Below are 15,512 nucleotides of genomic sequence, written 5' to 3' on the forward strand. Positions count from 1 at the left end.
CTTACAAGAAAACCAATAATACTAGACAAAAATGTAAGTAAAAGGTCTTTCAAAAACTTACAACAAGACCAATAAGACGTGTGAAAGAAAGGACAAAAGTAGTTCACATGATTTTAAGGTTAGTACAAGTTTCATAAAGGTTAATCTTTTATAGAGTTGTGCAATGCGTACAAATTTTCCAAATGTAAATTTTTGAGAAGTTCATATTGTTATGAAATCATTAAATTTTTTTAATTTATAGAAGCTAAGATTTTTTTGAAATATCTTAAAATTCATTTTATCTTAGTAATAATAACTTTCGCTATCAATTACTTTTTACATATAAAACAAGTACTAAACAACAACGCTGCATATTACAATTGTTATTTAAATCATATTTAAAAAATAAATACTCATACATATCACTTACAAAATTATTTTCAAAATTACCTCTAATATTTTTAGAGAGAAATTTTACCAAAATTACACGTAACTCGTCCTACTTGAATAGCTCTTTACAAAAATGGATGGTCCAAAAAAAACACTTGACTCCTAGCAAAAGCTCAATGAACCATGAAAGGCAATCACCTGCAACTGATGGACCCTAAATAAAGTTGAGTCTACCTTTACCATCCACAGTAACCCACTTGACTATATATAAAACATTTAGATAATAAATATATTTTTTATTACATCTTAATCATGAAGCATTTAGCTTCTCAATTCTCTTCTAACATTGAAATCTTTTTAGATTTATTTATGAAAATCTCTTTATATTCGAAGTGAAATTTAGGTAGTATCTTATGTAAATGTAAAGATATTGAATTTACTAAACCTGTATTTGAAATATGGGAAATAGAATGTTCGGTGAATTTTATGTAAAATGCATTTTTTAAGTTATTCATTAACATTTAGTAGAATGATAATTCATAGTTTCAATAATTTAGGATATGGATATTTATATTTATATATGGTATAATATAATAATTTGTATGGTTTTTCTAAGTATATATATTGGGATTTTAATTAGATAATTTATGTTTTTATTTTGTTTTGAGAAGAAATTAGTATTATTAATTATTATTTTTACTAGTAATAAGTTCAGATTTTATTGGAGGAGTTCAGGATAGAAGTTATTTTTGGAAATTAAACTATCCTATGAGGTGTCCAAGTTTCATTGAGCTTAGCATAAATCTTGGTGATAGTATTCCATTGGTGGGCAAATTGTTCTTCTATTTAACATTAGGGTTGGCCTATTGCTTCAAAATGTCATCATACAAAACCAGAGACCAATGTTTAATGTTTAGACTGAATCTTATCGCAGTTTGCCATAAGAGAAACCAAAATCGTTGACAACTAATAAAGATCTAGATATATCAAAATTCAAATACTAATTATTGCTAAGAAAAAATTCTACTGAAAATAAAACACATAAGCCAAAAAAACTAGATATAACAAAAAATTCTAAACTTTTATATTAATTTAATGATTTTAAGTTTTTTATATAATATAATAGAATTATCAATAAAATTAAATATTCGTCAAAAATAATTTGAAATCTATTTTCTTATAAATATTTGAATCGAATAGCAAAATTTCTTTTAATTAATAGATATAACAAAAGATTCTAAACTTTTATATTAATTTAACCATTTTAAATTTGTTTATATAATATAATAGAATTATCAATAAAATTAAATATTTTTTAAAAATAATTTGAAATTTATTTTCTTATAAATATTTTTACTCAAATAGCAAAATTTCTTTTAATTAATAAAATTTGATAATAAATTTCTTTTAATTAATAAAATTTGATAATAGAGCAAATAGTCTTGAAACATTAATTGATTTTTTTGAAGGGATAAAAAACATTATTTATATAAAAAATTAAAATCCTAATAAAACTCTAATCATTTTTTAAAAATATTAAACTATTATCTAATTTATAATTAAAAAACCTATTTTCTATTTCTTATTTTTCATCTCCATTTTATATGTTATACAAAATAAATCAAATATAAAAAATGTACTATTTTACGCCATTTTATATGTTATAAAAAATAAATCAAATATAAAAAATGTACTATTTTACGCCAAGTACATCCTCCACGTATTAGAATCAGGAAAAAAATTGTCTACCATATTTAAAAAATTTGTCATGGTTAAAAGAAAATATTTGTTCATATCTCTCAACTCCATTTTATATAACATACAAAGTAAAATAATAATAAAAACATGTACATTTTACATGCCAGGTACATCCTCCACCTAAAGTGTGTGACACTATCATGAATACTTAAGGCTTAATTTTTTTGATGTGAACAACTTCTCTCTCCGAGTATGGGGTCAAACTATTTGTTGCACTTTGTATTTTTTTTGGAATTTTATAGTGAATGGCTTTTAGCAATGTCGTGTGGAGTATTTAGATTTGAGATTTATGTGATTTATATTGTAGATAAATATCTTTCGCATTAATCACATTATTAGGATTGGGTCAATGTTTTGAATCAACTAATGTGGTTCATCCTCATAACAAGGTTATTATAAAATAATTATAAAATTAAAATTAGAATAAAATAATTATAAAATTATATATTAAGATAATTAGAATTTCAAAAATATTCTATAAAATTAGCAAGATTTTAATGTTTCAAGTAAACACTTCACCTATTTTTTTTTTAATTGTATATTATTAATATTGTTAATTATTTTAGAATATTAAAATGTTTATATATATATGTGTGTGTGTAATATTTAAAATTGTAAAGAGTAATTTTTTAATTAATTATATATATATATATATATATAATTAAATTAAATATAATACTTAAAATTGTAAAGAGTGATTTTTTAATTAGTATATGTTTTTTTGTTTGAGAATGTGAAGGGATTTTTTTAATATTTTGTCATCATTAACAAGTAGTAATTGGAGTAAATATTTGACTTTAATTATGAAATCTAACCTCAAGGGGATTATGAGAGTCAAACATGTGACATTTTCTATTTTAAGGAGAGAGATTTCATGTTTTTGTTAATGACCACTTAATTTAATCTTTGAGGCTCAATCATAATGTGTTTTTATATTCGAATCATCTCATATTAATAAAAAAAATTGTCTAAATTAACTTGATATTAGTATTTTTTAGCTTAAAAGGGTTGGAATTATTGATAAAGGGTAAGAAACTTTTTATGTTGAATAGAGTTTATTTTTCTTGAAGCTATGAAGTCATCTTGAGGTAGTGATTGAACATGTGGTCACACCAAAGATATTAGATTATCTTGTGACTCGTGCACATACGAATAAACCAAAACCCACCTTTATATTTATCCTTTTATGCCCATTGAGATTTAGTCTAGAGGGAAATTGAAGTGATCATTGCTCTAGTGGCTCATTATGAAGATGACCTATATCCAAATGAAGTAGTTGATGTAAATATTCAACTTGAATTATCACTATGGACATGACCTAGATTCAAATCTTGGTGGGATACTTCCTCCGTCCATGTGTTGGTTCCATTATTGGTGCCTTGAAACTACTCTGCCTTTTGTTGGGCACAAGTCTTATTTAACATGGAAGTAAGCTAATCTTGTAGCAAAAGTATCATCTTTATAAAAATAAATTTAATGAAAATTTGACCCAAAAAAAAATCAAACATGAGTATAGTTCTACCATGATCCACATTTTTTGCATGGTGGAAGAATGCTCTCGGGGTCTTTCCCAATATTAAATTAATTTGCGTTGTCAAAAATTAAACCAACTTTAGGGTTGATCGAAACTATGAATTCATATATCATCAAATTCCAAAAACCATAATGAAATTTACTATAAATTTAGACTAAAAAATACATCAAATATAGTTGTTTAACACTAACAACTTCATTTTCAAAAATGATCCACTAATCCATGTAAACATAATTTGATCAAAACCTACCCTTATATTTGTCCTTTCATGTCATCAAGATGTGATTTTAATGATAGATTAAAACAATCATTATGAAGATTCATTATCTAGTTATAACTTGAAATGAGAACCATGAAAATATAATCTAGTTCAAATATTAGTATAGCATCTCCTCTTCTACATGGATGGCACCAATTATAACTTCCAATGAAACTCTTTGCTAAGCATATGTCCTCTTTATATGTCTTTTCTTAGTTCCCGCAACCTAATTATATTGAATTGTTTCATATCCATCATGATATTTCCATTTTTGTTGACCTTGTTGCTCATTATATGCAAACAACCAAGAGAACCATTAGAGAGTAGGGAAAATTATACTTTGGTATATCCAATGTACAATTCAGTTTGAGATACATTATACTTTAAGAGGGCTCCTTTATTAGTTAGTTTAATTGATCATGTTTGAGTTGGTGACCCTTGATGACAAAAGTATATTGCATGTTATGTTTTTAATGTTGGTTGTAGACCTATCACTTAAGCTTATAAGAATCAACTTGCCCTTGCTCTTTATTTAGGAGCAAAGTATCAAGCAGTAGTTACTGCATGTCAAGAAGCCATGTGGATTTAACAAATCCTTTTATAGTTTAGATTTCAATAATGGCATTAGACCACACTCTAGTGTGACAATCAAAGTGTTATTCAACTCACCATCAATCTTGTTTAGCAAATTTAACATAACAAACACATTGAGTTACACATGCACTTCATAAAAATACTTCTTCAAGATTGCTTTTTTGAAGTGTTATATTGCCCTATGAATGATCAAGTTGTAGACATATCCACAAATTCTCTTAAAAAACAAAATTTTCAAAAATTATTATTAATCAAACTATATATCATCTTTATTAAAAATGCAGTATACTTAAACTATGTTTCATTTATTCATCAACCTAGAGATACTTAAACTATGTTCCATTTATTCATCAACCTAGAGATTATATGTACTTGTATAATGGCAATGCATTATATATGTAGATTTTAGTTATTTGTAATATCTATTTAAATATATTTAACCTAATAAAGTAAAGTATGTTTATCCTATTTGCAATTTATACACACAATAGTATGTTATGCTGAAGTAAAAATGGAGTTATACTAATTTAAGAAACAAAATAAAAGCTAGAAAAAATGATAATTTCAAATTAGGTTACAATTAATTTGTATTCATTTTTGAAATATAATCAACTAAAATTAGAAAGGTTGTATATATAGGTTATATTTATATGCTTTAATTTAAGATTTAAACTTTCATATGACAATATTATGCCATTAGTTCAACCATTAGTTCAATAGTTGAATGATAAGTGTAAATAATGAAAGATAATTGAAAATAGCACATTACACATCAAGTATAAGTAAATATTAAAAATTGTGCATCACATATTAAATAGAAATAAACATTAACTTATTAAATATAAAAAATAATAATATATTAAATCATTGGGTCCCTTATTCTGTAAATACTTATTAACACTCTTTTATTTGTCGATCTGATATATTGTTGTTTTTCGTTGTTTTTGTTGTATATTTCCAGTTATTTACCTTAATTCCTCCCAGTTAGATGTACCCTACATAATATAAGGAATAAAATGGTAATGGAGAGTTTTCTAACGTCACAAAGGTGAAAGAAAGACAAATAAAAAGGATTAATTAACAGCCAAAAGAATGCCAAAATGTCAAACCATCAATTGTCATTTGTCATTAAGGGGATAAGTGCTAATTCCTCCATCCTTATGTTATTATGTCACTTTTTTAAATCCTTCAATTCTATTCCAAGTTGTTCTCAAGGGGGGAATGTTAGGATATTTAGACACTTAGGAGTTAGTAAATGTCAACTTGGTCTAATGTATCATTAAGTGAAGTGTATTTCTTTAGTGTGCATTATAATTATCTAATCGCATAGTTACAATTATGCTCTAGACATAAAGTGATCCAATGGTTCAACTTATCCTTGATACCAATAGATCTATTCATCTTCTCCCAATTGGTCGACTATATCTATTTAAAGAGCATGGGGGGTCATTTTTTATGATTAATTGTGAGAAACTCATATGTAAATTATTTTCCTTTTACATTAATATATTGCCTCAAGTGGCTATGTCTTTTATGACCATGGATTAATTTCCCTTTATAAGAATTTTAACCATGTGATACATTGGTATATTGATATTTGGCATGACACTACACTACATGGAAACTCATGAAGAAACTATGACAGATATTTTTCATTCAACGATTAAAACTATATATGCGAAGCATACAAGCAAGGACTACAAGTGTCTTACCTAGTTGGATTATCTTGTACGCCTATATTGATACCAGGCAAGTAATATTGGTTAGATATAATTCACATGGATTTGATCTTCCACATACCCTTGGATATAATAGAAGCCCCCAAACATGCTTGAGACTTTACCTACATAAACCTTTTGAAAAAAATTCACCCTAGCACACATAACATGGTACTCATGGATATCACTCTTATGTATGTGAGATTTGGATAGTTCAACTAAGGGTATGTTTGATCCTCCTTGGTTAGCATTAACAAAGTATGATCAAGTACTATTGTTGAAAACCTTTAGGTATATTAGGGATTTATAGCACTTGACATTCCCTTTCCCTTGTAACCTTACTAAACCTTTATATCACATGTATCAAGATTCTCATCAAATTTAAACCAGCCCAAATTCAAAAAATTTGTCAATACAGTAAATTTAAGTAATAATGATAATTAGAAAATGTTTAGGGGTGGTTATGAGCCTACCCAAACTATCATGTGTGACCTATCTCAACAAAATCCTCACACAACATTACTAACATTGGTAGAGCTTAGTGGTAACTCCTCTTATGGACCCACATGGTCCCATGATTACCACTAGAAACATGACCATGAATACAAGGCTCATCAAAGTGGAAGAAAAGATGCACTCCCTTAGTAAATAACATGAGAAAATTAAAAACAATGTGTTACAAGAGTCTATGAGAGTTTGTGTTATTCCCTTATAACAACTTACCTTACATTAAGTTATAAAATGTACCTCTCAACATAAATGTATCAATGATATACTTTTGTTATCATAATAACACCATTACTGTCATAATAGTTTTTCTGAAACTAAAACTTGGAAACTTTATAATATAGAGACTATAGTGCCCACGGGGCATAGAATAGACAATGATGGGGTTTATTGTTAGGGAACTCCATGATGTGAAGGTCTCTGGTTCGAAACTCCATGGGAAAAAATCCAGCCATGTCAAGGGTTGGTGTGGCCTCGGTTGGGTGCGATCCTCAGGTGATTTTGACAGCTTAGATACCCCTTGGTCGCAGTTTCTCAAGTCAAACGTTAAGCATGCAGTCATCTTAGGACTCACGCAAAGCAAAGACTATAGTAAGAAGATAAACTACAAAATACAAAAACAATTGTCCTAAGTTTTCAAGCATGGATGGAAGCTCTCAAATGCCAAAAACAAAAATTACAAAAGTCTACTTTCATTGCATCCCAAATATTCTTGTAAGTAAACTTACTAGTATAAAACTTTAAAACATTATTAAGGTGTTGGCATTATGGTACATGTGTTATCCTTGATGGAAACCCACATATAGGTCAATTCAGAATTGATAAAGGGAAACTCACATTGTAATAGGTCTATTCAGAGGTAACAGAGTAATGGTACAGAAGAACAAGATGATGGGACAAAGGATTACTGATCAGAATCAAGCAATTAAGGAAAGAGGATGGTTTAAGTTGTATACGTTGTTTACCCTAGTCCAAGTAGCGTATACACGCAGGTACACATAATAAAAAGAGCGTATACGTATGCACACAGTTTCAGAGAAGGAAAAGAGTGTATGGTATGGAAATTAAGGTTAAAGAATACCAAGGGTCCATACCATGGTATTAGCCTACAATATTGAGCGGAATAATGATTACTTGATCCCATCTAAGAATACCATAGGTTCTAATTGTCGTTTTGGTCTGAGGTATTGAAAAAGGCTCTAAGTATATAAGGAGGAGAAGATCAAAGGGCTAAGTGTGCAAGTGAAAGGGTTTTTCATGAATACTTCTATCTGAAGTATATTTTGTGTTGTAAGGGCTATGGTTATGATATAAATCTGAAATATCTTGTGCACCCATGGATACAATGTTGGATCAGGATCATAAGACCTGAAATGACTTATCATTATAAGATCTGATAATGGATAGTCTAGATTTGATTGCTAATTCTTGTATTATCCTTTATATATGATCTGGGTATATATGAAGTCTTGAAAAGTTGTGAAGTTATTAGTCATTATTTGCAGATCTGTATGCTGGTTTGCCTTGGTGAAGGCGTGTATACACGCGGGTTTGGCACTTCCAAGTCGCATATGCAGAGGAAGGGCTTATTTTTCAAAGATGACTGATCTATCTGATCAGTGTTGTTGTTTTATTGTTGTTTGTCAATGATGTCTTCATTAGATCTGAAAGTAAAACTGATTGTATAAGGAGATTGAGTCAAGTTGATTGATTGATTGAGTAAGAAGGGTGATCTTTATTGCTATCTATTTAGAACTCTGTAACATGACAGTAGATCTTCAGAATTTCTTTGGGTAATACAATTTTTGGTTCAGAAGTTTTATGATTCAGTATCTTTAAAGGTATACGTAGGTTGGGTTACAGAAAGTGGCGTATACATGCAGGTTGGCTTCATTGAAGTAGCATATACATTCTGACATATGATTTTTGAGGTTGTAGTTGGTTCTGGTTATTGATGCAGTGTTCTGGGTTTAGCTCTATGTTCTGGTGACAGTGATTTGATTGTTCAGATTGACTGATTGTTGATAAATGCAGTTGTATTTTATGGTTATATTGCAGTGGTGATTGATTTTGAGCTTCAATGTTACTAATGGGTCCAGTATGAAAATTTGATGAAACATGGCCTACATATTGTGTTGATGTGTACCAGGAGTATCCAGTCTGAAAATTTATGAAACATGGTCCCTAGAGGAAGAGTGAAGGTAGTAGCCTTATCTAGGTCGATGTCTACGTACTGGTAAACATATCAGCCAGTACAAGAGCTAGGGAGTTGGAGCTCCCTTCCAGTAGAAGTTTGAAAACAAGTGAAGGTTGTAGCCTTCAGCAAGTAGATGCTTGTGGACTAGAAAAAGTATGCACCAATACAAAACTTGTAAACACTTTTTATAATAAGAAGATTGAAGACTGAGATGACAACAACAGTGGTTTTTTCCCACATTGGATTTCCACCTAAAAAATCCCGGTATTCATGTGTGTTTCTTATGTGCATTGATTTATTATATTCTTACTGCATCTGTTTACTGCTTAGTAAATGCATCACACTCTGATTTAAGACAATGAATTAGTTGTTTATCAAAATTTATTATCTATACGTTGGTTTCATTCTTTATAGGCGCAGACATACGCTGGTTGGTTTTAGTAAAATAGCGTATACAGTTTGAAAAAGAAAATAATTATTCTAAGACTTTAAAATACTGATTCACACCCCCCCTCCGCTTTCAGTATTTTTCCCAACATAAGGTTCTAATTACTTTACTAAATTTTAGAAATTATCAAAATACATGGTGAATATTGACTTCTTCCTACTTGAGATTGGAAGCAAGAGAATTATGATTCCAAAGGTCCATGTCCTCCATCATTTGGTGAATTGTGTCTTCTTCTTTAAATCTACTTGCATAGAGTTTATTGACATCCTATGATTAGGTGTTGCAGAGTGTGAATATTTTCTTAAAACGATAACCATGTTCCTAATCATATTACATTCTACTTCAAGTGCATCAGTTCCCTACTTTTCGTGCACCAAGGTATTCATGATTATAGAATTTTGTGAAATGTGTTGGTGTTCATCTTCATGCACCTTAGAGCTCACTCGAAACATGTAGGATCCATTACATTGTATGGAATCTTAATGTATTCAAAAATTTCTTAGAAACTCATAAGCTTTTTTGTAATCCATGTGAGCAAAATTATTGAGAAATGTAGAAAGAAAGGCTCAATTTGACTTTGCCTTTGTCACATTGAGAAAATTTGAAATTTCCACATCAGCAGACAACTTGGAGGTAGTTAACTGAGGTGACATGGCTCTTGTCAATCAATTAACTTAGTAAATTCGAGCTATGGGGCTTGGAGTTCATTTATACATGTGTGATTGCTAATTTGTAGCAATCCAATTCAGTTATTTCTAGTTGTATTCAGTTAAACTAGTTCAAACTGTTGATAGAACTAGTTGGAGGCCAATTGTGCAGTGGGACAATAGTCTAACTCAATGATCATCTAGTTAACTTATCAATCAACAAAAAATAGCTAGTCCATGCAGAGAATTTGAGTTCCCTAGTTGTGGTGGAGATTCCAAGACAGTGTAACATCAATTGTAGACTAGTCGTGAGTGTATAGATGTTGCATGCAATAAATGATCAATCTTTTGAATTGCACAATCAATTGGAGGAAAATCCTAAAAAACAGGGGCCTAATTCCTCATCATTTACACAAGGAAATAGGGGCTCAAGCTGAGGTAGAAATTGACTAAGTCCAGGTCAAAGCCTCGCATTGAGTAGAAAGAAAGGTTATTCACTTGTAGGTTGAGCTCAGAGTGAGCAAGCAATTTCAATACATTCTCTATTCATCTTATTAATGAAAAGAGTCTTGAGGGGTTTTTCCCATTTGGGTTCACCTAGAAAAATCATGTGCATGTGTGGTTTCTCTTATTGCATGTTTGTGAATGTTGTTTTGAATTGTGAATTAATTTCCACGGAGTAGTAGAGTAGAATTTTGTCTCTTGATTTAGATTAAATTTCTTTAGAAATTGCAATTCTCTCACCATATTTCTACATGGTATCGAAGTAGGATTCACATTAGTACAATAATTTTGAAGTTGTTCCTCAGGAGGTTTGAATTTGTAGCTTCAATGTGGCAAGATCTCTTAAAAGTTGGGAGAATGACAATCAACAGACCAAGATTAGAGTATGCCTTGGAAGGAAACTCGAATTTAATTTCATGGAAGGATCACATGTAGGCATTGCTTGATGAAAATGGATTGTTGGAATATGTCAAGATAGACATTCCAAAACGAGGATCAGTTGATGCCCGAACTTAGCCCAATGGAAGAAATATGTAGCCAATGCAAGGAGAATAATCTTGTAGGGAGTGCGAGATCACATTGTCTCAAATATCTATGGGAAAGAAAATCCTTTAGCAATGTAAAATGCATTGATTGAGATATTCAAGAATAGTAGTGACCATAAAAAATTGGCCCTCATAGACAAACTTCAAAACATCAAGATGCAGAAGAATGATATTATTCTGCGGTATCTCACTAGATTTACACAAGTTTGAGATGAGCTTGGAGGGGTTGGTGTGAATGTTGTAGAAGATGACCTGGTGATCCTAGCACTTCTAGTCCTTCCCAAAAGCCAGCATAGCTACCAGGACTTGGTGAATGGGAGGGATAAATTACCAAATTGGGAATGTTTATGGTCTGATTCGGTAAAAGAAGAGATCAAGCAGAATGTCAGAGATGGAACCTCATCCAATAGAGAGGATGAAGAAAATTTTGCATTGGTTGGAAAGGGAGAGAAGTGAAAAGGGAAGAAGTCTCAAACCAAACTAGAATCTAGCCAAGGGGGCAAGAAGAAATACTTTTCCAAAATAAAAGTATTCAATTGTCATGAATTCAGGCACTATGCTACTAAGTGTCCATGCAAAAAGTCTAACAAGAAGAAGTCGGGAGGAGCAACAGGTGAAGCATTAGCTTCATAGTTTGAGCTAGACTTCACCCTTATTGCATGCATGTGTAACACTATGATGGGGAGTGTGTGGTAATTGGACTCAGGTGCCTCATTCCACATGATAAGGTGTAGAGAGCTTTTCAGTGACCTAGAGAAGAAACATCTCCAGATGCATATTGAGCTTGGGAATGATGAAAGGTATAGTGCTACCAAGATTAGTACAATTAACATTTAAGAGGGAGTTGGGATCCCTTTTTTGCCTCAGAGATGTTATGTTTTTTTCCAGGCCTAAAGAATAACCTCAACTTTGTAGCAATTTTGGAAGACTGCGGCTATGATGTAATCTTCAGTAAATATAAAGCCTTTCTAAGGCACGTAGCTACTGGACAAGTGAAGAAGATTGGGGTTCATGTGAAGAACTTATATAAAATTGATGTGTAATATTATGTTGCATTAAGTAATAAGGCAGAGAAAGTGTGGAGTCAAGATGTTGGTGAACTATGGCACAGAATGCTTGGTCATTTGCACCATGGGGCCCGTAAAGTTATGTAGCAAATAACCACTCACCTCCCAAAAGGATCCCTTGAGTAACATGATGTATTCAAGGGTTGTACCTTAGAGAAGTATGTGAAATCCACATTCCATGATCGAGATAGCAAAGCACATGTAGTCTTGGAAAGATTTCACTTTGATGTTTGTGGACCCTTCTCGGTAGCCTCCACTACCAGATATAGATATTTTGTTATTTTTATTTATGATTTCTCAAGAAAGTGTTGGATCCTCCTCATGTGGAAGAAGGATTATACATTCTCAAAGTTTGTAGAATTCAAGGCACTAGTTGAGAAATATATTGGCAAGAAATTGAATGCTCTCATGAGTGACAATGGAGGTGAGTATGTTTTGAGTGACTTCAATAATTTATGTGTGAAAGAAGGCATTTGAAGAGAGGTGATAGCACCACATAACCCATAGCAGAATGGGGTAGATGAGAGGAATAACCAGAGCATTATGGGAGCTGCACGAGATATGCTACATGAACAAGGCCTGCCACTGCATTTGTGGATAGAGGCATGTAACAAAGTAGCCTACTTGCAAAATCGTATTTCTCATCAAATTCTTTGTATGATTACATAGGAGGATGCCTTCTTGGGGAGAAATTCAGATGTGTCTGATTTCATAATTTTTGGAGCCTCTATTTACTACCATGTCTCCAATGATTCAAGGAAAAAACTTGAGTCAACTGCAGAGTTAGGAGTGTTTGTGGGTTACACCGAAACTCCACACAATTACAGGGTGTAGTACTTACCTTCCCTTGAAATGATAGTTGTGTGAAGGAATGTAAAGTTTGATGAGGAGAAAGTGATGTAGTTCTCTCTTGAGAGGGAGCTTCATATCCCGCCAGAAGAGGAGTTTTTAGCGCCAAAGAAGGATCCTTAGGAAGTTGTGGATCAACAAAAAATTCAGGAGCTGAGAGGAGGCAAAGTGGACACATCCACTCAAGCTAAACCATTCATAGAAGGTAGAAAAAGAACTAGGGAAGCTTATATATTGGTGCAAGATGCGAGGGAGAATGTGGGAGATCCTTCAATTTGCACAGGAAAAGGAGGTCACCTGAGAGGTACACTAGCTACATGGCTCTAATGAATGAGCTTGTAGAGATTGAGCCATCCTATTTTGAGGAAGTAGTTGAGAAACTAGTTTGGGTTGATGCAATGGTGGAAGAATACGAATCCATCATGAAGAACAATGTTTTGGAAGTGGCCCCAAGACCGGCAGATCAATAAATTGTGGGTTCGATATGGATCTTCAAGGTTAAACATGTAGCATATGTAAGCATAGATAAGTATAAGTCCAGATTTGTGGCCAAAGGATTCTATCAAGTTGAGGGAATTGACTATGACGAAAATTTTTCTCTTGTAGCGAGGTATTCATCCATTAGATCAATTCTTGCACTAGCTATGTAGATGAGGTGGGAGATACACCAGATGTATGTAAAAATAGCATTTCTTAATGGTGTTATTGAGGAGGAAGTGTACGTAGAGAAACCAAAATGTTTTGAGACATTTGATAAAGAGTCTCATGTGTGTAGACTCAAGCAAGCGTTGTATGGTCTCAAACAGGCACCCCAATCTTGGTACACTAGGATCAACAGTTATATCAATAGATTGGGCTTCACCAAAAGTGAAGCAGATGCGAACCTCTATCATATTTTGGTAGAAGGTAAATTTGTTATCATTGTTTTATATGTTGATGATTTAATATTGATAGTTGATGAGCAGTTGATCAACTCTTACAAGGAGGATCTTTCAACGGAATTTGAGATGAAAGACATGGGTCTCAGGCCTTACTTCCCTAGGTTGGAAGTATGGCAAGGTCATGGAGAATTGTTTGTGTCTCAAGGAAAGTGTGCCACAAAGATACTACAGAGATTCTCCATGGAGAGTTGTAAGCCCATGGAGAAACCTCTAGCGATCAAATGGAGGAAGAAGAATGCCACTTTAGGTGAAGAGGTTTATACTACCATTTATCGGTAGATAGTGGGTTCACTAATGTATCTTGTGAACACATGACTAGATATGTGTCATGCAGTCAACCAACTGAGCCAAGTTACAGTTAGGCTGGACTGTTATCACCCCAAGAAACTCTCATAGGTTGTAGCTCAGAGATGCTCGGGAACATTACAAATTCAACTTATTGTTGCAAATTAATGAATGGAAGAGATGACGCTTGTTCAATCCATATAACCACTTCTACTATGCTTAACTCTAGACATGCGTGAACACCCCCAGAATACAAGGCTTTAGACCACCAATTACTCACAGTTTAGAGATTGGGTGAATATGGAGAATATTGACCACACTAGCAAATGCACAAGACCTTGTGATGGCCGACTACAACCGGTAAAGAGGTCTACAAATGTAATTCCCTAGTGTGCAGACAGGATGACAACTCTCTGGCACTAGGTGAAAAGAAACCTGAATAACTCATTCACTGATACATACAAGACTTTAACACAGAGGTACGATGGCAACTCCTTTAATGCTAAACATCAAGAGTTCAGGAAAAATTGCATATCAGGCACAGCCTGGAACAGAATAGAAATGAAAAGTGAGCAATTAATAGCAAAAGAAGCTTGAATTAACTGAAAATGAAGATGAGACGCTGCAAGTATCAAAGTAGTTACAATCTCCAGAAGTTGAACCTTACATCAAAACAACAACCAGCAACCCTGATTACATCTTGTTTCTAGGTATATATAGAGTTTCATTACAAAGGCACTCGACCATTCTATGGATTGAGGGGTCATAATTGACCACCAACCGCTTTAACTACTTGATGGAGTTTTTGGTGCATTAACTTGCTTCAGTGAATAAATCCGATTTTCTTAGATGCTATGCTGTACTAGCGGGCAGGTGGAGTGTCGTGTAGAACGAAATCCCATAACTGTTAAATGCATTCACCTGCTCGGGTCCTGTCCTTTTCCTCCTTGGCCATACTGCCTGTTAAATGTGGTTGTTGAGGAGGAAATGCGCCTGGCATTGAAAACTGGTCACCTTCGTCCTTTGGGTGCACAGAGTGGGCAAGGACGTGGACTGCATGGCGAATGTACGAGCAGGACGGAGGAGGGAAATCAACCATTAGATCAAGCGGATAGATGGCGGGGACTATCGGGAAAATGGGGTGGAATGAACGCGGGCCATTGGATCTCAGGTGGCAGATCCAATGGTCATCAGGTGGTGAAGATGCGCGGAGTTTATCGGGCGGGAAGGGAAGTTTTGGTGGCAAGCAGTATTGATCACACCAGTGTTGGGGGTCAGGCAGTAAAGGTA

This window comes from Pinus tabuliformis, chromosome X, assembly GCF_031772625.1.
Source record: "Pinus tabuliformis cultivar Carrire ecotype Pingquan chromosome X, CPIR1, whole genome shotgun sequence".
NCBI classification, from domain to species: domain Eukaryota; kingdom Viridiplantae; phylum Streptophyta; class Pinopsida; order Pinales; family Pinaceae; genus Pinus; species Pinus tabuliformis.